We start from the raw sequence: 24,097 nt of genomic DNA on the forward strand, positions 1-24,097 counted from the left end.
TAGATCACGACACCTTTCTGGCAAATTGAGTTCAAAACACTGGTATTCAATGTCGATATTAGTGATTATGATAATGACTATTATACAGACCTAGTTTTTTCATACTCAAGTAAATTCTCTGATGAGAGTTCCTTACGATTTTTTGCGTTTTGTTTAGCAGACTGTAAAAAAAGAAGGAAAGTGTGGAATCTCTGGACCATCTTTTACATTGCGTGCAGAGGCATGATTCAAAGATATGAGTATAAATGACAATTTGATTACATGTCATGCGAAATATTATACGAGCAGTGATACCATGCGAAGTGAAAGTCGATCTATTATTCAGTCACGATTAAATATTTGGTGAAATAATTATTTGCATGTCATGTTGACAAGCAAACAATAATTATGCATTAAGTGCAGTCAAAAGTGAAAGTCAATCATTTTATCATTAACCTGTGAAAGGAATTAATAGTCTGGCAATGACATAAAATTATATTTCTTGTTGCCATGGCATGTAGATTAATCAACATCATGTATATTTTTGTTTATATACTTTCAAACAGTATTAGCTTCATTATCCTCGAAGCGATGTGTACATATAGGCAAGGGGCACCCCTCCCGTCGAATGGAATTAATAGTCTGGCAATGACATACAATTATATTTCTTGTTGCCATGGCATGTAGATTAATCAACATCATGTATATTTTTGTTTATATACTTTCAAACATTATTAGCTTCATTATCCTCGAAGCGATGTGTACATAAAGGCAAGGGGGCACCCCTCCCATCGAATGAACACCCCCTCCCCCCCCCCCCCCCCCGAGAGAAAGAGGGGGAGAATGAGGAAAAGAAAGAAAGGGAGAAAAAGAAGGAAAGAGGAATAGAGAGAGGGGGGAGAGAGAGAGAAAGGAGAGATAGGGGAGAAAGGGGTGAGATGCAGAGAAGACATATCATTCGCCCACTATTATAACCTCATCGGCAATGTGCATCCATTTTCATCGATTGTGAATTTCGCCGAACGACCTGGCAACGCCAGTGTGCTTACCTTTCAGAAATCATGTTCAGATTACGTAATACGTCGATGTCACGTTCACCCATTCAATACGTGACGACATACGAAAGTAGAAAGTAAAAAGTATATTTTGCAAACAGCTATCATAGAGGGAATATTGAAGAGTAATGGGTTCAAAGAGCCAATGGTATCGGAACACAAAGGAATTTGTTATATATAAAATCAAGAAATAATGTTTTAAAGGGCAACCTCGCCCTTGTGATAAGTTGCTGAAGCAGCAAAGTTAGAGAAACAAAATAAATGCGATTTTTTTTTTTTTTTTTTTTTTTTTTTTTTTTTTCCTTCTTTTTTTCTTCTTTTTTGTCCTTCTTTTTTTCCCTTTTTTTTTCCTTCTTTTTTTTCCCTTCTTTTTTTCTTTCTTCTTTTTAATATGAGATCACTACATTGAGGAACTTATCTTCCAGCGAGAATAATTACAGCGAGAGACACAGGAAATGTACCAACATGTAAATTACCTTCAAAATTATTTAAAATGTTCGTATCATCTGCATTAAATATGTACATTTATCATATCCCAATATGAATACAAAATCTTTCTTTTTTATGGTTAGTTAGTTGATTCTGTTTCAGCCTCTTTGTGACCCGAGATCCTTATGAGTCATGTTTTATGAAGATTTAATCATTCATTTTGTACCATTCATACAAAAATGTATAAGCGATGATGAAAGCAACTACTATTCAATTTCTTTTCAATTGAATTTCTCTTAATCGGTTGAATTAAATGCCACTCAGGCATATCAACAAGGAAACCGTATCAATAATGTTTGGAACTCTGTGGAATTATTAGGGTTACTTGTCGGAGTTTTGCTGTTGTTGTTTTTTCCTCGCAGATTCATGATTCCGAAGCTAAGTCTATCCGAACTCTTCATTATTCCAAAGGTTTATATTTCCGAATTTTCGTCATTCCGAAGCTTCGAAATTTCCAAAACAGATTAGGGTTCATATTTCTCAGAATTATATGAAATCCTATATCATTTTTGAAATTATGTAATTTTTTGATGTAATTTCAAACAATGATCCTCTCGTTTTCTGAATTATGAACCTTCAGAATTTTTTACGAACCTTGGAAAAAGAGTGCCCCTAGATAAATTTGAAGGTTAATCTTTGTGGTTGTCACGAAATACAAGGAGGATGCTAAAAGAGGTCCTATAATCAATCTCCCTCTCCCTCTCTCTTTCTCTCTCTCTCTATCTCTCTATCTCTCTCTCCCTCATTCTATCTCTCTCTTTCATGATCTCTCACCTCATCTCGCTGTCTCCCTCTCTCCTATCACTCCTTATGATTTCACCTTTTAACAACAAAAGTAAGTAGAATTTTTTTATGTGGTTTTGTTTCTTGAAGGATAGGCCTACAATATATTTATTTCTATTTTCCCCCGAAAGCAGAAGATAATTTATGAAATAGTGATTATGTAAACAAATCGCACCTTATATCATCTCAGCTATTATTACCCCCCCCCCCCCCCTCTCATTCCTTTTCTATATTTAAATTACGGTAGCTGTGAATGCGGGCTCCAAATTATATCCACGTTTTATATCCACGACCGGGTATAGTGTTTGCTTAGGCCTATTTCTAATCCTAACAGCACAGATGACCATTATTATTCAGTCGCCAGATATGTCGTATATTCATATATCATCGCGAATTAATTCAATAGACCGGTTTACTAACATTCAAATTTAAGAATGTTTCTGTCCTGCATGGGGACCTAGTGACGAATTATTCCATTAACATGTTATTAATGAATGAACTACAAATACTCTGAATCCAGTCTGCTTTCGTTACTTGTTGCTATGTCGGGCAAACCTCGGGCAAGCTTTTGGGTGGTCATGAACTTCTTTTGCTTAAAAAGTATGCATCACATTTGAGTAAATTAGTAAACCGGTGTATAGAGTCTCGTTCCTTAAACAAACAAAAAAGCAAAGCATTACTTTCCCATCATTGATTCACTCAAACTTCCTATTGGCTCAAATCGTGTTCATATTATAATTATGTCAGCGAAAGAGGACCCTGGGCATGGGAGTTTTCGGCTGCATAATTAAAAATGTGACTGAACGGGACGATTTGGTATATTGCTGGCGTCGATGCGAGAGAGTTCTAGCGAATAGGAATGATGAGGAGTGTAGAACATACGGACATTATTCCTCGAAACCGCATCCTTTAGATCCCTCCCAGACATCACCATAAAATAACAGACTGTGCACCGCATTTGAGGTAATTTACACGTTGCATTATGGTTTGTTTACACAGCAGGTGACACTGTTGACGTCATGAATAGGAGACGAAGCACGCCTAAGAACAACAAAATTCGTACACGACCATGTAGATCAGAAATTAAGTGTTATACTACAAATGGGTAGTTTCCTAATGTGTATCAACTCACTTGAATTGAATTGCATTATAAAAACAAATCATGTTGTTTTTCGGTCATTCTAACGAAGGTAAATGGGAGAAAACTGAGTGCATACTCCTCATTCCAGCGCATGGATATTTCCATTGTTTATCGTTGTCAGGTCCGGCGAGAAGCCGTACACAGGCTCAATGTCTTTTGCATTCAAGATTCGAACAGATTTCGGTTTCTTTTACGCCTTGATGATTTGTGGGAGAGCATCTCCAACAAGGTAAGGACCATTCCCATCAATTTTCAACTTTAAATTACTGCAAAATGCTGTTATCGCCATAATATGTTATATTGTATTATGCATTTTGTTGTTATTTGTGCCGTCAATGGCTTTCTACTCGGATAAATAATTTGCATAGGAAATACACGTACAGTACACTTCTGCACACCGCGCAATTTGTAATGCCCCTCGTGGGTGAACACAACATGTGACCCGAGCCGAGGTTGGTGCAAATTAATTTTGCGCACTGAAGGGACATTTTATTTTAGGAAAAATTCATGACATTCTTAAAGAGTAGTGTAACGTTCAGATAAACCCCTTGTAATTTTACGGAATTAAAGAATGTTTTCCTAATGGTATAAATAGTATTCTCTAAAACCTAACACGCGCGGGAATAATCAGCGGACTATTGTGGTTTTCTACGCCGAAGGTATCGGCGCTGTAACCGTGTTGATATGATGGCCAAGATACGGACCTAGATGAGCTGAGCTGAGCGTGAGGTTTTACAGAGTGAGAGCTGGGGGGGGGGGGGGGGGGGGGGGGATTGTTGATTTTGGCCATCTTTGATGATTTATAGGAGAACAACCCCAAAGAATAGTTGTAGATGTTCTGAAAAACAAGATGATTTCCTGCCTTCCTTCTGATGTACAAATTTGACATTAAATCTTAAGTCAGAAAAGAGATTTTTTTTAAAGATAGGGCCTAGACCTAGGCAGGGTCTAAGAGTCTACAGTCTTCTATTTAAAGTCGTTAATTTTAAATGAAGATTTCTGGGCATGCTGTATTATATGCCATTTTCTTGAAAATGTGACATACCAGGCGGAGTTGTACCTGTATTGTGCACCAAGCTTTAATTGGAAAGAATTTTTAATTCAATAACATTGAAAAATATATAGACACCTAATAATAGGGTAACAACTAACCATTCAACTTTTAAAGCTCATTTATTTAATAAATACTAAAATATAGTGATTTAAAAATCTACTTCATTTCTGCAAAACCTTCACCCCAGAACAACACTAATTAAATTTATTCATGCAATTTGCGTTCTGGCAATTGGAGTACAAAGGATATAAATACTATTAGCAGGTGAATGAAATATGCTTCAACACCACAAACACCTGGGAAGGAAGCATCCATAAATTTGAATACTGTTACATTTACCGGTAGTCGATAAACGATTCCGCATTAAATTTAGTACCTCATGCAATCAAGAAAATGGCAATGCCCAGCATGGCTTACTGACAAACTGTACTTTATTCTTGCTTTATAAATATGCCTTTCTCATAAACTTTGATGGGAAATCTCGTAGACTGATTGGCAAGAATCAGAGCTACCAAGTGTCACACAATTCGAGGGTCTGAAAACGCTCTCATGCACGACGCGTGCTAGATTTCGAAAAAACGCTATACCTTATACGTGTGTTATACCCTCGCGCACCGAATCATGAAAATGTCACGCATTGCTGATCTTTGAACTTGGCATCTCTGAAGATTGCCTAGTTCTCCTTTACCTGTAATGGGTTACAAGAAGGCTATACAAGTATTTTTAAGGCAAGAATCACAGAAAGTCACAAGTAGACTACCAGGTATACCAAAAATGTATTTCTAAGAGGATGGGGGTCGGGTACATGTCCTGACACTCGTCTTATTAAAGACTTTTCTTTTGCCTTCGGTCGGATTTAACTGAAACTGTTTACCAAATAGCACTAACCATCATGAATATTTTCCAACATACATCTTGGAATATTTATAAAATGTTGCTTGTGAATTTCTTCAAACTGCTGTTTTAGAATTGAATGTCTGGATACACAATTTTTCTGGACACAATCTCTGGGTATAATTAATAAATGAAAGAGGTGCAGTGTTATCAAACAGTGCTAGTGGCTAGTGCAATCCATGGCTAAGTGGCATATATGCTTGCCTTGGCAATTCTGGTGTATAGACTGACTATGATGGGATGTCCAAAGTTTGCAGACGTTTAAAGAGTAATTAGAAATGTGATTTTTGATCCATGATTTCTCATATTCTATACAAATTAATTTTAGATCAATTATAAACAAATGGACGGCAAAATGCTAAGCTACAAATTGTGCAACTAGAAAATATATCAGCACAAGAATTCAACAACACAATCTCATTTTCTATGTTGGATCGGCATGCGCTAAAACTGAATGAAAAGTCATAAAAACATTGAGTCAGTGGTCGAGTGCACTAGAGTTTACACTTTGCAGCTAATTTTCAAAAGATCAATCCACCTAAGGTAAAATAATTGTATAAATTGCAAGGCAAAATATACAATCTGGTGGTATTACTTTTTACTCACAATTTTGATGACATCATTCTTCTCTCAAAATAAAGATTAGCAAACCCTTGCCAGTAATTTTTTTGTTTTTTTTTGTTGAAAGGATGCATGCAGTGTAACTGCTCAAAAGTTGCTGATCTTCTGTCAATATTTTCATAAATTTGCACCCTGTTCCGAAGAATTTTTGTTTTGTCATTGGGTAATTTTATGTCCCTCTTTCCATTGGGGATATCAGATTTTGGAAATATATTGTGTGAATGTTAGAAACTTTGATGCTAAGTGTCTCTGGTTTTAAGTAACTTCTTATAAGTTTGATCACATCATCCTATCAAATCAATCTGCTATCTTACCAAGATAGATTTTAAATTTCATGGAACTCACAAACATTTGTTGAACGTTTTCCTTGAATTGTGCACAGAAAGAACAAAATCTTAAAAGAGTTTGAGTTAGCAAAGTAATTAACATTCAGTGCCTCCAAAGAAGATTTTGACCTCTTTTTTCATTGAGGGTGCAAGGTTATACATGTACCCTGTTTACTGTAGATGAAAATGACTTTTTACCAGTATTTTTATTTGTGTGTGTATGATTTAAATACAAAGGGTTATTCATTGTCAAACTTATGACAGTTTTATTTTGTTTAACAGCTATCTTACGCGATATTGTTCGAGCCACCCCGCCCCCTTCCCTTTACAATTTTAACGTCCTAAAGAAAGAAAGAAATATTCCTTTTTTGAAAATGCATCTTTTCTTTTCCCCTATATTTCGTCATCTCTTTCTTTCAAGTTCAGATCAGAGGCTCATTGTAACCTGATACTAGATGGGAAAATTTGGTAGTAAGCTAGCTAACCTTTTGACCCCTGAGGAATGAATGGGCGACTGCCATGAATGGCAGCAAATCGGTTCTGTGTATTCAGGGATTTCACTTCTGTGGTCCATATATTCCTTTTTCCTTTTCCCCTTTGTTCTTCAAAAGAAGAAAAAAGTGCAGCAGCCTTTACCATGAGATGTGGTTTACATCTTGCCTGGAGTGAAGAAAATTGATGGGCAATTAATTCATCTAAGAAAAAAATAGAAATAATGAGGAAACATTTTTCTTAAAATATGTTTGGAATAAATGTCAAGACAAATGGAGTATCAACTTATGGACTAAAGTTAGTATCTACAAAAATATATACATGTATACTGTATGTTGGCATTTACACAATTACACATGGTGGGAATATATTTGTAGACCCACGAAACCATTTTTCTATTTCTGGTTTATACATGTACATGTATGTTTGAAAATGAAGATAACATCTCTTAAATGCACAATAAAATTTTCTTTTCATTGAAAGTCTTTTAGATGATCCCAAAATCATGAACGTATGATGAGGCTTCACATAATTTTTTTCTTTCTTTTGAGGTAAAGATGAAAAGACTTGGTTTAAAAAGATTGTTCCCATTAAATCAAGTGCATTTTGCCTTGCACAGGAAATTGAATCCACTTTCAATATATGAAAATTTGTGAGCAAGCGGGTGTGTTTGTTTACCCAAGGGTTGTTTTTTTGTTCGCGCTGTTTACCTAGCCAAATGGCTGCTAGAGCCTGTTCATGGAGAGTGAGAGAGAGAGCCTAGGACAACAAAGCGCGCTCAATGCTCAGCTGTCAAGCTGCACATATTGCTGTTTGTCCACAAGAGTTGTCGACTGCTGTTGCTATTTACTTTGCTCGATTCGTCATTAGTATATCCAATTTTTCCCCTCCATCTTTACCTCCTCTATTCTTGTGCATACAAGACACAGAAAAATGAGGGCACAAGGCATGTTTCATTCAATGGATGTCGGATTCATAAAACCACCAGAGTTCCTATTGTACTGGCAAAAGCAGTATACACTATTACATGTTGGCCTATGTTTGTTTGTTTCGTCTGTCTATGTTGTCTATTGTTCTTCTATGATAATGTACATGTACAGTTTACTCAGTTGGCATCTACCTAATTATTGTTAAAGCATCAAGTAAATCGAAACCATCATATAATATAAGTTGGTCTGAATTGAAGCCACCCCCCCCCCCCCCATTCATATAAAGAAACAAATTAGTTTGAGATGCACTTGATAAGGTTTTGATTTGCTGTATCTGTTTTATCACCAGTTGGTCATGATGGTGTCATTGTTGGGCTATTTCTGCAATTGTGAACTAAATATTCCTCCAAATAATGAAAAAAATGTATGAAAATACATGTATGTCTGTTCTACTGCTAAACATTTGATAAAGAAATGATATGTTAATGATTTTTTTTTAAAGAAATACTTAGTATGCAACAAGTACAGTGTAGTCTATAAACCTCAAACATTTGCCAAACAAAGAATTCCCTGAATCCTAATACTCAGTGATTTCTCTGCTAAATGCCCTTTTGCCAAATGTTCTTATGGGAGGTTTCCTTTTCTTTTCTTTTTATATGTTTTTATAGAAATGTTCTCAACTTTCAGAGGTTCATAACTATAGTATTCTTAGTCCTACTTATTTCAAACTTCTCCTATTGGTCAAATAGATATGAGGGTTTAATTCTACTTGAATTTCATGTTTATCTACACACTGTACATCACAATAAGAAAGTACAAGCACTTCAAGCCCCATCTCCTTCTGAGAATAGAATGAAGCCAGATCCTCTTCAAAATTTGTTTGGCTGCTTTGGCATTGTGGTTTCTGATTGGTTAAAAGTCCTCATGGCTGTGGTACTGCAAATTAATTTATTCCAATGGGAACTTGAAGGGCTGTATATTTTATTGATTAAAGTAATGATTTTTTGTACATAAATGGAGAAATGTGGATTTCATCAACTGAAATAGAATCAAGATGCAGGAGCTATGTTCTTTTAAACATTGAACTAATTGAAAATAATTTTAAAAGTCTCCAGCATATGTTTGGATTCTATTTTTCTTTCAAACGTTCCAAACTGTATTTGTCTCTAGAGAATGCTAGCCTTGGTACTTGGTAGGTGATCGTTTTCCTCTTGACTGCAATTTTCCTATTCTGTCTTCTAAGAATTTCACTTTAGAAGAAAATGTGGATCACACTGCCTTTTATTCTATACAATTTCCTTTTAAGGAAGCAGGTACAGTGGTATAAACACATTTAAATGAGGATTATTTAAAGACTATCAATAACTTACATGTAGGAATCTTTGAAGAACAAGTATTATAGAGCTTGTTCATTTGGTAGTTCTTGGTAAATGGAAGTAATGTAGAGCCATCACAGTTCATAGATTCAGTTTAACTTTTAACACATTGTCTTCCTCCTCTACTCACAAGTGCATGAGTTATCCTGCCATTCTCCCTGCATTCATACATGTAAGCCCTCTTGCTATAGTGTTGAAAACCTTGAAATCCACTGCTGATGGTGGTATTGATAAGGTGGTATGAGTACTAAATAATATGTCACAGTGACAATAGGGTTGCTAGTCAGGAGTGGTTTCTATTGTCTTCAATAGAGATGTACTGGTGTGCATCACTCCATTCACTAACCACATCATGTTGCCCTTGGCGCCTCGTTCCCACAGTACCTGTCCTCTTTAGCCTCGGCTGAAGCATTTCATGGAAAAATAATAATCTATCACTTTTGGCATTTTTATATAAAAATGAAAATTAATGAATTGATTGTTGGATCACAATGTATAGGAATATAAAGGAACTAATTATTCCATATCCTGAACTGCTATATTTTGGTATAGACTTTAAAGACGACGAGTGGATTTTTTTATTACATTGCATTCTAATGATCTTCAAGAAGGGTGCCATTAGCATTTCAAATTTTCATAAATGATATTGTATGAAAGAAGACTAATGTGAATGGTGACTGGAAAAGAAAAGTTTGATTCCCCTGAATGAACCCAGACAGTAATTGACTAAAATGGTAGTCTCTGTACACATGCACTTCATACTTCCATGCCTCTGAATTAAAACAACTTATCCTACCAAGCGAGGTGTTTCTCTCTCTCTCTCTCTCTTCTCTCTCTCTCTCTCTCTCTCTCTCTCTCGCTCTCTCTCTCTCTCTCTCTCTCGCTCTCTCTCTCTCTCCTCTCTCTCGCTCTCTCTCTCCTCTCTCTCTCTCTCTCTCTCCTCTCTCTCTCTCTCTCTCGCCCTCTCTCCCTTCCTTTACAGGATCTCGGTCTTTCGCCATGTCTCTCTTACTCTCTGTCTATCTCTCTCTCCATTTTTTTCCTATTCTCTTTCAAGTTCCGCCTTTTGTCATGGCCAATGATTTGCTTGGGTTTGTATTCTCAATGGTTTTTCAAGTCCTGTGTTTGATTTGACTACTTCAGGTGCTTTACTCTTTTCCCATTGTGCAGTTGTATTTATTTTTGCACTGTTGAATGAAGATCAAATACAAAGAGATGATCCAAATCGGTAACAGAAAAAAACAAACAATGTACATCATGTGTAGCAGTCGGACCGCTTTTTAGTACTCAAGTATATCCCACCATTTTTTTGTCTTTATAGATATGAAATCATTCATATTCATATTTTTTCCCCATTAGGTTTTACCTCTTTCAGTTTTAAGTATTCACTTTCAATCAAAATCATGGATTGGATCCGTAAACAGCTTCAGATAAATGGAAGCATTATACATGTGTGCACTGAAGATTGACTGAGGGTATTTAAACATTTCTGTTATCCATCTGTGTGTCTCCATATTATTGATACTATTTTTTTGACTCCATATATGCACCTTTGATTATGCTATGCCAGCGTAAAACACAAAGATAAGGAAACTGAGGAATATTATAATGGCTGCCATAGCCATTCATGCGGATGTAAAAGTCATTTGAAAGTAGGGCTTGTAATAAGGTAAATGCTTTGCTTGGCAACATTTTTTCTGATTGTTTTGTTTTTTCTTCCGCTGATTATTTGGGTGAACTTGATGCCTGATTCCTGTAGCAGTAATTTAGCCATTGTGTTTGGAGGAAACAAAAACATCCTTTGCAGAACAGGAAACCACTAAATAAACAGTACATAAATGTGATTATGTCTAAAGATATTGGAAGGTGAAGGGAAATTTAGTAGCTGATTTTGTGGTATACATGTAGATGGTTTTCATTCATTCTTTAAAAAGTTTACTCTTCTGTTCTCTCCCTCATTCTTATCATTTATTAATTCTCAAATTCAGAGAATGATACTTGTAACAATAAACTATCCATCAGTGCTTTGAGATTAAACATTTTTCTTTATCTCTTGTGATTTCATTGCTTTTATTTCTTAACATCACCATTTCATTTCAAACATGGCTGCATAGAAAATGGAGTGCTGGCATTGGAAAGTGAAAACTGGAGATTAGGATTCCATAGTAAGGGTGCAAATAATTAGCAATTTGTGAATTAAAGTTGCATTTCAAATCACTGAATGCTTAGGCTCTTAATACCATTCTGCACGTACAAACAAGACATTGGTTTCTGCAATATTGCTGTTCTTTACATATTGAGATACGACTAACAGGCCTCGCATACAGTCAGCAATTGTTCCTGTACGGTCCTGAATAATCCCTTGCACCATTCAGGGATCATTGGGGGTACAATACGGAATTATTTGAGACTATTAAGGACCATTTGTATATATTCTGGAATATTTTGGACCATTTGGCAGTTATTCCCGAATTGTCCCTAATAGTCCCGATTTATCCTGAATCGTCTGAAAAGTCCAGAATTGTGTGGAATTTTACTGCACAAATTGCACGTGTTGACAATTCTGGACTGTTTGGCAACATTCGGACCATGGTTTCTACCAAAAAGTCCAGAACGGTCCAGAATGGTCTAGAGTAGTATTGAATCATCATGATGTGTACCGTAAATCTCTGTGTATAAGACGCAACGAAAAATTCAAAAGTCAGGGATGCGTCTTTACAGGTACAGGATATTTTGAGTCCTCAAAGTGCTACTTTTTAGTGGTTTTCGAAAATCTCTGTGTCTCAACATGAATTACATACCGTAATGAGAATAAAGAATAGGATCTACTATTTGAAGTTCAACTACTTTCCTAATTTGAAGGAAGAGATTTTTTTGTTTTTTTGTTTCAGTCTCGATAAATTATGCCCCTTCACATGGGCACTTTGCCGGCCGAAGCTCACCCTTGTTTTCAGCTCACGGGGGATATCGACTCACCACTCAAAATCTAGCCTGTCCAAATTTCTGTTTGGATTTGGAGGAAAATTTCTCTGTAATCTTTAGTTTTAAAAACAACATTGTTACTATCATATGTGACAAGTTCACAAGCACTTCAACTGCGCCTCATAATAAATTTAAGTTTTTCCCTGCATGGCTTAGGATTCCGAACAAATGCTGAAATAAGACGCCGATCTGATCTGGCTTGCTGCCTTCAGTGTCTTGGTCAACATGTTAAAAAAATTGCAGAATCTCCCCTTCCCCAGCAAGGTCTCAAATCACACCCAGAATGGTCCTGAACTCTATCCTGATTTGTACACACGCACAATTCAAGAATGATAATCTGGACCATTCTGGGTGCAATTGCTGACTGTATGCAAGCCCCTTAAACCTTTGTTTTCTAAAAAGTTGTGACAGGATGTGTACTGTTTTTACTTTAAAAATGAAAAATGCATTGCATTTTGTATATAAGTTTTTATAGTTTAGTTTGTTAGAATCCTGGTTAGCCGGGGAGCGAGACAAACCACTATAAAGTGGAACAAGCAACCCCCTAATGAGCATAGCCTTGACGGTGGAGGAAAAAACTAGTTCTGAGCATCCTGCTGTTTCCCTACTGCCAGCATGCCGAAATAATTACTCGGTTTGTTGGCTAATAAGATCTTGTTGTTCTGACGATGTTGCAGCCTGTTTTCCATAATTAATAGCTCCCTGCAAAATTCTCATCCTGTTAATCACATACGGAATAATCGCATTACAGGCATGTTTTCATTCTTGTTTTTGTTGAATGGAAAGGCTAGGAGAGAGAGAAGGAGTGAGAGAGAGAAAGAGAAAAAGGGGGAGATGGGGAAAATGATGAATTTTTTTCTTCATAGGGGAACTGATTGCAATGTATTAAAGCTCAAGTTCATTATGATATGATTCTATGGAACTAAGTTGACAATAAATTGGTTATGATAATACCAACTGTTTTCATATGTTTTGCACATGGAAGCCAATTTTGCCATGATTCAATTTGCAAACTGTATAGCTTGGCACATTGATTAAATTGGTCTATACTATAATCTTTGAATGAGCCAATTACCTAGTACTATGAACAATATCCCAATATTGTCATCCACTGGAAATTGATCACATTTTCATGGATGCACTTATATATAGACCTTTTTAAGGTTAAAATTGCAGATATTTCATAAATATACATGAACATGCACATGTTTACTGCCAGTTCCTTATTTAGTTGAACAAAGTTTCATATCAATTGAAATTCTTCTCTGTATTTATTAGAAACATCATGTACACTTGACTGTTACTTTTGAAAATATTTATTAAAATTCAGTAACACATGTAGAGATGTGAACAAAAATATATCTAGGTAATGATTTGTTTAGTTTCTTTAATTTGTATACTCAGAATTGGGACCATTAAAAAAAAATTATCAAACATGAAATGAACAAAGAAGTGAACATTGAGAACCCAGGTCCATGACTATGTGTATTACAAATATATATTTCTTTTTAATACAACATATAAATGGAACATCTCAAAGTACTAGAAACATTTTGAACGAGATCAAGAAAGGCAACAATACCGATAATGTTGTTAAAATATATTTGTAGAACATTTCTGAAAATATGAACCATATGGGCTGCACCTGTACTCTTATGCTATCATGCTAACTTGGTACAGGTAGATCATGAAAAACACATGAAATATGACTCTCTTGCTGAGTACATCACCTGCATAGGTTCTAAGCCTCGTCCTACATTACTGTAAGTTGGTCTTATAGATGGAAAAGTGTACAGCAAGATGGATATACAGGACTTAGAGTTACATGTACATGTTTAATTTGATTTGTTTTAACCTTTACCTGACTATTATTTAAAGCATGTGGGTGCTTTTAAGCAAGCAACTAGGGAACCAATGGCCTTAAGCCCTCTCTGAGGGACTTTGTAATGTATGCTGTACCAAAAGAGTACTATATTCTTAAGAATTAACCCTTAGTTATAACTATGTTACTCACCAAACAGAACATGATAATTATTATGCTCTCAAAACTTAATTATAGTTTTAACAATTTACAGTCTGTCGATCGTCATATACATGTAGATACAAAATTCATAGTACTGTGTCTTTACATGTACATTTATAACCTACACATAGGCCTACTTGTAATGGAAATGAGTTGGATCTGACCGAGCTACATAACATAATAATATATGTTTATGTGTATGAGTGAGATGTTTTACTTTGTGTACTTGGATGGTATAGCTCACATCACAGACAGCAGGCAGGCAAGCTATCATGAAATAGCTTCCTTGGCATTTGTCCTAGGAATTAATGAGTGTGGACATATGCAAGTGAGAGGCAGTAAACAAGTCCTGTTTGTGGCTTCTAATGAGATGATACCATTGCCACATCTGTGCAGAGTTTTTTCCTCTAGTTCATTATACCTAGATGTTTTAAATGCTGGCGCCATAACATAAATAATGACAATATTCACTAATAATGTTAGGCCAACATGTGCACAAAATATCTATGAAACACTACATGTATGAAACAGTGAAACACTCTATTTGGAGGTAAAAATATTTGTATTTACATGTACAGGTACATTGTACATGTAGATCAAAGTTTAACTCTCTAAGATGAATTTTTACACTATTCCTTTAAATGGACAAGAATGATGTTCCGTAATATTGTCCAAATTAAAAAACGAGTCTACAGAAACTGCATAATGTATTATTTATAAATATGTTTCCGATGAAGAGGGAACATCCTTCAATTTTGATCATTAGATTTAAATAATATTCCTGTCATGAGCTAGCAGACAGTTGTGTTTTTCATACAGTCAAGAATGACATTGCTTGGTTTAAAAGGTTTCTTGTACATGGAGTTTCTTCATTTTTATTCTTAAATCTGTACTTAATAAGGAAGAGAACAAAACACAAACCTTACAAGTTATTTTTCTTCCCGATCCTTCATCTCTTTTATATTTACGCTAGTGACGCTTTGAATGTCCCCTGAGCCACGTTGTATTGCTTGAGTTTCCATGAAAGGTTAAATTGAGACATGACATGATTTCTTTGGTGCTATTGTCTGCTCTCTGGACAAATGATAGGAAGTTTGGTTTCCTCTTTGTGTCATACATTGAGACCGACCGCCTATGATTTCTCAATCACATGCTGCAGACAGGAGCTCAAAAAAACTTTCATTTTCTTTCTAAACTTCCTCTCTGTGTACTGTTTATAAGTGCATTCCACATCAGGTTTAACAATGCTCATTTGGAAATTGACATTTTTACAAACTAGGCCTCCATGAATTGTATGAACTTTTAAAGTTTAATGTTATTTTTTTTTAATCATGATTCATTATCCTTATGATATGGAAACTCCTATTTCTCAATATTACGGTATATACTTATTACTGACATGTCTTTGCATGTGTGCAGGTATCTTGTATGGACAGTGAACTGTTATCTCAAAGTTTCATAATTAAATCAGGCTGGAAGTTCTTGGCAAGTTCAACAACACAATTTTCCAAAACTGCTCGAGTCAGGATAAGATTTATGACATGAATTTTTCCTCTTTCATTTTCATTCACAGCCTTGTCAAACCTTACAAAGAAAAAGTTTCATCCTTAGAGATAGAGACGCAAAATCCATTGTCTGAACTGAATCTTTTAATGGAATCGGGTGAATGTGAACCTCGTCCTATTTGGCGCAGAATACCTAAAGATATATTGATGATTTTATAAAACACACAATATTACCCCACTTATTTTGTTTAATGCAAAAGACCAAAAGGGTTGTAATGTTACAGAAGAAAATTATGAGAATTATATCACACAGCCAATACCTTGCCCATACTATACCTCTTTTTTACAACCTTAACAATTTAAGAGTATTTCTATCAATATGCAATTTTTATGTATTTGTTCTTAAAAAACTTTTACCAAGTACTATTTTGCATTATTTTCAACTCAATAAGAATATTCATGGCTACCAGACCAGGTATTCAAATAATTTGTCATATTCCAGGGAGAAGGACACTAGTTAGTTTCCCAAAATGCAATTGGCTTCAGGGGTCCAAAAATTTGGAATGATATATAAAATGATTATACCAATAGACATTTACTGAGCCCAACACGGAATAGTTTTAAAAGAAAATACTCAATAGTGCAATAACCAATAACTTTCATTTTTATCAGACAGATACATGCAAGTGTGTGTTGGTGTGTATGGGAGAGAGAATGTGTGAATGCAGTTTATTTCCTTTTTTTCCTCCCTTTTAATAAAAAAAGAACAATTTAAGTAATGTACTTATTTTCTTACACAATTACTGGAGACAGCCCAGCCTTCCTGTCTTCTCTCCAAATACTTTCATTAATGTACATGTTTGAAATGTTTTCCCCTTGTTCTTCATGTTTTCCCCGCTTGTGTTATTCTCATGATATACATATAGTTTGATAACAATTATTATTTGTTTACATTGTATATGTTTGTTTTCCTTTGTATATTTTTAATGGAAGTATTGAATAAAGTGAAGTTGAAGTTAAACAAGTATTGTGAATCAAGAAGCTTTTTTGAATTTCACAAGTAATGCAGAATCTCTTAAAAGTCCATTGTTGATGATTCACAAAACTTGCAGGTTTACATGTACAGTACATCTGTATATGAGGGTCTGGAGATAGTGGTACATGTAGACTACTATGATATAGCTTGAATGGCTGGCCCACCAGGCTAGACATGCTCAGCTGTCACCTCTAGAGTGCATTGACCCTAAGTAACCAGGAGTCTGACCCTGTCACTACAAGGTCATCTTATTCTGGATGAATGGGACACCAACATGAGGCACTAGCTATTCATAGGTCCACACAAAGAATGGTGTTTAGCCAATGCTATTGCATTTATAGCTTTTCATATTTTTAGATGATTGGGCTCCTTGGTACATGTTCATGTATAAGGTCCACAAATAAGCAAATAGAGGGTAAAATTTGGGGTCAATACCTCCCCTAAATTCTGTGTCTGGATTTTAAAAGAAATTCGATTAAAATATTCAATTGCATTGTTTGCCTACAATAGCAAGCTTGTATGGTTACACTGCAGTATAATCATGAACATGTAGATTTGTTCAGTATTTGTTGTTTAAAAAAATATTTTACAAATATTGATCAATATTGATAAATTGATTGTGTTTGTCCCGTTTTGTATTTCTTCCCTTTTCAATTGATCAGCATGCTTTTATTTTAGAGAGACTATCTAGTCTGTATTCCTTGGTCTGTTGCTTCTAATTTGTATTTTGTCAATATCATAGTAAATTTACATAAATATATTCGAACCAGCGATCAGATAAAATCTCATATTTGTTGACAGAATCCTGCATGAGAGCGGTGTTTGTGTTATCGGCAGGTATCAGTTATGTTTCTTTTTACTTGAATATACATGTACATTGATTGTGTATATGAGTGAAAGCCCTTGATTTCATGTTCATTACCATCAGTGATGAAGATGGATTAATCTCCTACGTAATTGATCTTAAACAGTGTGTGGACGTCATCACTCTTGACTGATTTGGTATCGGAGATTATTTCCAATTTTCGTTTTAAGAGAGATGATAGGGAGAGATATGATTACAAACACTGTTATTCTGACTTTTAAAATGACCACTGTAATGTTATCTTTTATAATCTTGTGTTTACCGTAATTGCTGAACGAGAGACACATTATTAGATGATCGTGATTTGGCATTGGATAATGACATTGGATATATATGCAAAAAAGAAAAGGTAATTTTACAAACATATTCAACATTTATTTAAAGGAAATATTATGGAGGGCAAATGTTGAAAAGCATCATCTCTGGAAAAAAATGTTGACTATGTTAAACAAAAAAGTATAATTTAAAAAAATAAAAAAAATATGTCCCCAAACAGTACAGTATGTAGTATAAAACTAATACTCTGTACATGTACATGCCCTTTATTGTTCATAGCCAAAGATTCAAGAGGAGAATTAGGAAAGGCACTGTAATCTACATGTAGAAGGTAGTGTGTTTAATTTGATCAACCTGATCAATTTCATTCACTTTGTACTGAAATTTAAAAGAAAAAGGAAACTTCATGGTATATAATACAAGAGTCACTTAATACAGGTACTTCTAAGGTTTTTAAAGTTGGCTATACTGTCTTAATGAAAGTGGAGAAGAATTTTAACAATATAATCATAAAGTTTGATGGGTTATTTTGTAGACTAGTGTTAGATTTGGTGATAAACTACACATTGCTGGTACTTCTGAAATCCTGCAGATGTGTTACAACATGTACCTCATGTAGATTTATAAATGGAAAAGAACAAGGTTAAAGGTAAAGACCAGTTATGGTCATGCGATTGCATTGTGAAAGAAACGTGGAATCGATCAGAAAAGGTTGATCATCTAGCATCTAGCATCTGCAAGGTTCTGGAATCATCAAAATGATTAGAAATTTGGCCCATTCTTCGTAAAGTTACAAGCACTATACACAGAAAGATGTATATGGGACTACCATACATCTCTCAGAGACCATGAGAGAAACAATTTTACCAAATATATGAATTAGTAGGCGGTTTCCCGGCAAATTTTTTATCATCATGTGTTAGTCAAAACATATTCTTTCACATGATTGGTAATGAGAGCTTCCATTTCATTTTTTGAAATTGGGGCGTTTCCAATACTGGTCTTTACCTTTAAGCACACTAAAAAGGATGAAGAAAAAAAAAGATAGAATTTTTTTAAATATGGTTCTGTTATTTAGAAGTTCTCTAGTAATATCTCTACCGCCAACATTTTCTTAACATGTTCATGTACTGTACATGTTTTTTTTTAAACGCACATCTACAAAATACATGTAGGTTACATTTGTCTCTCTCTCTCTCTTTGTACACATGTATTGCTACACAAACTTTATTCCCCTTCCCTCTCATAGTGTGTCTAATTTATATCATTCCCTTTCATTTCTTTCTCCTTATTCTTATCTCTTCCTTCTTCTTCTTTTCTTTTTTCTTCTTCCTATCTATTCATCTGTCAGTGTCTCTTTTTCTCATTTTATGTCTGCGGCTTGTTTGTTTCCAGGGACTGATGTCATCGCAGCTGCCGATTGATGACCGTTATTTTGTTTTCCTCTCTGTAAACAGGAAAAGCATTAAGACAAGTTTCTGGGGCCACCTCCAAAACCATTTCTTTCCTGGATATTTTTTTTCTCCCCCTAATATCCAGAAAAACAAATCTCTATGCGCTTAATCAAATAATAACCAGGGCTTCAGGGGACGTGTTTATGCTTTCAAAACAATTATCATCAATTCTTTTGATGAGCAATGGGAAAAAGAATGTCTGTTGCTGTAATTAGATTAGAAGAGATATTTTCCAAGTTGATAGAGAGGGAGAAAAACTGCTGCAAAGTGAAATCAGATTTCAGAGTGCAGTTTTACTCGTCCATGATGTTATCAAAAAAAGACAATCATTTGGCATTTTGATATCAGTAGACATCTTGAAAAGGATGCATTTCTCAGGATAATCTTATCAGCATAGGAAATCTATTAACAGGTAGGCAAAATGTGAATCAACTCTTTTTCTCCATTTTACGCTTGAATTTTAAATTATCATCCATGATGATATAGGTTTTGACTGAAATTAAAAGATTTTTTCATATGCATTTGTCATTTTGGCGTCATACATAGATATTCACATCGTTTACACTGGGCATGCATGTGCTTTGAAGATTTGACGTATAACTTACGCAGGTCATCTTTATACAGATGTACATGTTAGTTTTTTAAGTGATTATTTGTACTCACTTCTCATCATATCTTTTGACTTGTATCAATTTAATTGTTTGCATTTCTTTTTTGAAATCATTATACATGTACATGGACTGAGTAGACCTGTCTCTTTCTATACCATCAGCTTTGAGTCTTTTATTATGGAGTGGCAGGCAGGTAGGTTAGGTGATTGTAATATGATTGCTCTTGATTGTGTTGTGGTAATCGGTGAAAAGGCTTTCACTCATCACAATCTGTAATTCAGGTAGAAATCCATTGTGAAATAACAGTGCCAATTGAATAAACAAATGAAACAACACTAATATAATTTCTCCAAATTGGATAATTTGTGTTTGTGCATCCTGTCACAAGAATGAGTTGGAAGCAAACAGAGGAAAACCACAGTGGCCATGTGAATCTCAATCAATTCACACTTGTTTACTGACAAACCAAAAAATTTCACACCATGAAACTTTTGAAAATTGCGCAAGTGATTGAGATCATGCGAAATGCATGCAACTTTGATCACATTCATCATGATACAAATTTTTAGAAATTCACGAAAATTTGTTATTTAAAAAACAGCTGTCATTGAATAGTCATTAAAGTTTCATGTCCTGAAAAATACTAGTGATATCATATTGTTAATATATAGGTTTGGCAGAAGAGGCTATGATAAAGCATATATGTTATGCATATTTTCTTTATTGATTACTGGTAGATTTATATGTTAGCTTCTTTTATAATGAAATTGAAAGTGAGCAGAATTGCTTAGTAGATCGGAGTCTATATTCTTTTGTTGAAGACCACAGCAAGGTCTGACCACAGCCAGTATGCATGACCATTCTGACTGGCTATGATCATTCATGTTCATTGCATTTCCACGTACAGTAATGGATTTAATGTGTAGCCTTGGGTGTGTACTTTCAGGACTATAGATAGTGCAGCTCTACCTTAGTACCTTTCCGCAATACGACATACATATGCCATTAATGTTACCAGTATGTCACTCCTGTGATGTAATTTTTTTCTGAGTAGAATAGCCTTCTATTTTTGTTAATTTATAATGAACTTTACAGAGTACACATGTACATGTATGTACAGAGGTGAATTAGGGAGGGTCGGGTATGCTCTTAAATGCACTGCAGTTCTGCTACAAATGTACTTCTGTACATAGAATTTCAACCAAAAGATGTTTATGTAGAATTGGTAAATAAGAACTCAGTTTAAAAATGTAGATGTACACTGTGCATTACTCTTAAACCTGGTTCTCATTGCTAATCAATGTTGTGAAAGTGGTTTAAGTTGTTTTGTTATGGGGAAAACATGATATGCTTAAAAACTAGAAAATTTCAAGCATATTGTTAGGCCTCTGCTTCTAATTCATGTCTATTCAAAGATCAATTTATTTGACACATAGACAATAGAATGTGTTGAATCAAATGACTGTCTTTGTTGATCATGTGATCTGAAAACAGCTCGGGCTGCCTGGCCAGCCAGGTCTCTATAACAACAAACAAGGTCATGAGGTAAACAAGGGTAAACACCTGCCTGCCTACATTTAAGTGCTTTTTGTGTACATTTGTTTGTTTACAATTGATTGTAAATGGTGAGCAAAGTGCAAGCCAGCAAACAGAGGAGTGCCTAACAATACATGCAAACGCTAGAAAAGTAATAAACAAATTTTGAAGGATGTATACTTAAGGGTTAAGAACAAAAATTAAAGGTGAAAACAGTAGGCCTATAATGGCTATATCAGTCAGTGTGATATGTAGAGGTGTTTAATATGGTTTAGTAGTGGACTATAGGTCACAAAGTACAGGGTTCAATATATCCTGCCACGGTACTAACGTCCTTTGGGAAGACGTTAAACTATAATTGCCATACTTCACCCAGGTGTAGTACATGTAAGTAGGAACCTGGTAAGCTTTGTTACTTGAATGCACTGAGAACTGGTGTTGGGAAATAAAGATGAGGTAATATAATAATATTTAAATCCCCTGGAAGAGCTTAGAGAGACATTGCATGTACAATGTCTGTCATAAATTGTCATAAATAGTATGATATACAGACAGTATACAACATTAAAATGTTAATATTAAATGATGAAAATGACTTAGGGTTGTGACTATGTGTGCATGCAGATTGCTGCATAGTTATAATGATTAATCAAGTTTCTGTGGTGACATTTAGCTTTGAAAGTGATCATTAATTATATATATATATATATATATATATATATATATATAGATCTAATTATTACCTTTTTATCGAAATTGATTTATGCCTTCATATACATCATTACATAATTGATTTGTTTGCACTGACATCCCCCCCCCCCCAACAAAAAGGAGATAATTTTATAATGAAGAATTTGATATAGACTCATGAAATACCCGTGCTGAACTGTGTTGAATGTTCTAAAGGAAACATAAGTAGATATATTTATGAGTGAGTGTAGCTTTAAACCGTAAAACAAAACAGGGATTTGATTGTTATCTCTAAGAGGCTGTTTGTGGTCTTCAGATGAGCAAAGTGCAGTGAAGGGTATGGTACATGTATCTCTATTCTTTATTGTAAACACGCAGTAAACAACTCAATACTTGTTCAAAATATTTGCATCATGCATGGAGTGTCAGTTATTAGCTCAAAGTACAACAACAAACATATAAATGGAATGATCATATAATCAATAATTGTAGGACAGGTCATGGTTTGTTTCCAACGACTGTTATACAATACAATACAAAATCAATCAGTGCTCTGAATGAATAAATTAGTAAGTGTGAGCTTCTGAGAAGGTGAGAGACAAAGTTGTAGAAGATGTTACAAAGGAACTGGTAGGATACATCTTTGTTATACAATATGTAAGTTATATTTCTGTAATATTATATCATGATGTTCAATTTGAATTCGGAATGATTCATACTGCAGGTAAATATAACATATTGTAGGCCTTAGATACAAATGTACATAGCCTTTTAAATGTTATGATCACTAACAAGAGAAATATTTACAGCTTCATGTACATGTATTTTTAATGTAAAGGATTTGATTAATAAGTTACTATGGAACATTATGGTGGGAAATTGTTGTAAACTTACATTTATAAATAGTTCATAATTCATTAATGTACAGTACATACATTGTATATATTATTAGAATATTCTTGAACTGCCTGTCTCTACAATATGACAGAGAGATCCCATCGTCTTTACAAACTTGACTTATAATGTACATGGATGCTCATGTGACATGTTCTTGAATCAAGTTGCACTTTATAACCTTATGACATGGCCATTCATACATTCAACATCAATGAGATGTTCAACTGCATGTACTGTACATGTATTCATTTGTATTGATCCCTTTCAAAATCATTAGACCATGTCAGAAAGTCATGATTCCATTCCCATAAAAATGATTTTCATTTGTAATGGGTTTCTGGGTCATTAATTTTCATGATTCTTCTAAGTGTATATTTGTGTTCAGTAATACAAATATCTTTCTATTTCTTCTGAGTCTTTCCTTTTGTGTCTCTTTGTTTGTATTTCCTTTCCTAAATATATTACCAATTTTCCATCCTTATTTTTCCCTCCCCCTCCCCCCCCCCCCCCCCCTCTCAAAAATCACCTGCATTCAGACTACCAGACTGCATTGTATTGCTATACAAAAAAAATAAAATTCTAGTCTGTACATACTCTTAAGAAATGTTGTATAGCAAAGCTTGTCTGAACGTCGTATCGTATGGAAATCATTTAACTGGGCGAGGCTTATTCATGAGCACTCACTGTTGATTGGCTGGCCAGCTGTCATGTCAACTGACCCCTCAAAAACTAATTTTTCATACAATGTTTTTTTGTACAATTTTGTTATCTAGTCTCTATGCCCCTTGCTACATGATGATTCTGTCCAAAACATTTTTTCATTTGAGTGTTATATAAATTTAATCTTGTCTGAACACGCTTTAAGGTTCACTCCTCTTTCCTCTACCTCCATCTCTTCTTTCCTCTACCTCCATCTCTTCTTTCCTCTACCTCCATCTCTTCTTTCCTCTACCTCCATCTCTTCTTTCCTCTACCTCCATCTCTTCTTTCCTCTCTTCTTTCCCCTCTTTCTCCTTCTCTTCTACTACAAATACTACCCCACCTGTCCTCATATCTCCAGGTATACTATTTCCAAACAAATTT

The 24,097-nt window shown here is 34.8% G+C and overlaps 1 protein-coding gene across 6 annotated transcripts in view; it reads left to right on the forward strand.

The window, feature by feature from the left end:
- Positions 1–3,554: 3,554 nt before the first annotated feature.
- Positions 3,555–24,097, forward strand: part of LOC577677 (forkhead transcription factor P) — a 46,976-nt gene continuing 26,433 nt past the window's right edge. For 4 of the 6 annotated variants that reach the window (XM_011685465.2, XM_011685467.2, XM_011685468.2 and 1 more), the window contains exon 1: positions 3,555–3,676. The gene's annotated coding sequence lies outside the window, so the exon portion shown is untranslated. The remainder of the gene's footprint in view (positions 3,677–24,097) is intronic. The other 2 variants (XM_011685469.2, XM_011685470.2) reach the window with 1 other exon arrangement.

The sequence above is a fragment of the Strongylocentrotus purpuratus genome, unplaced genomic scaffold (assembly GCF_000002235.5).
Source record: "Strongylocentrotus purpuratus isolate Spur 01 unplaced genomic scaffold, Spur_5.0 spur5_scaffold_6, whole genome shotgun sequence".
Classification (NCBI taxonomy): Eukaryota; Metazoa; Echinodermata; class Echinoidea; order Camarodonta; family Strongylocentrotidae; genus Strongylocentrotus; species Strongylocentrotus purpuratus.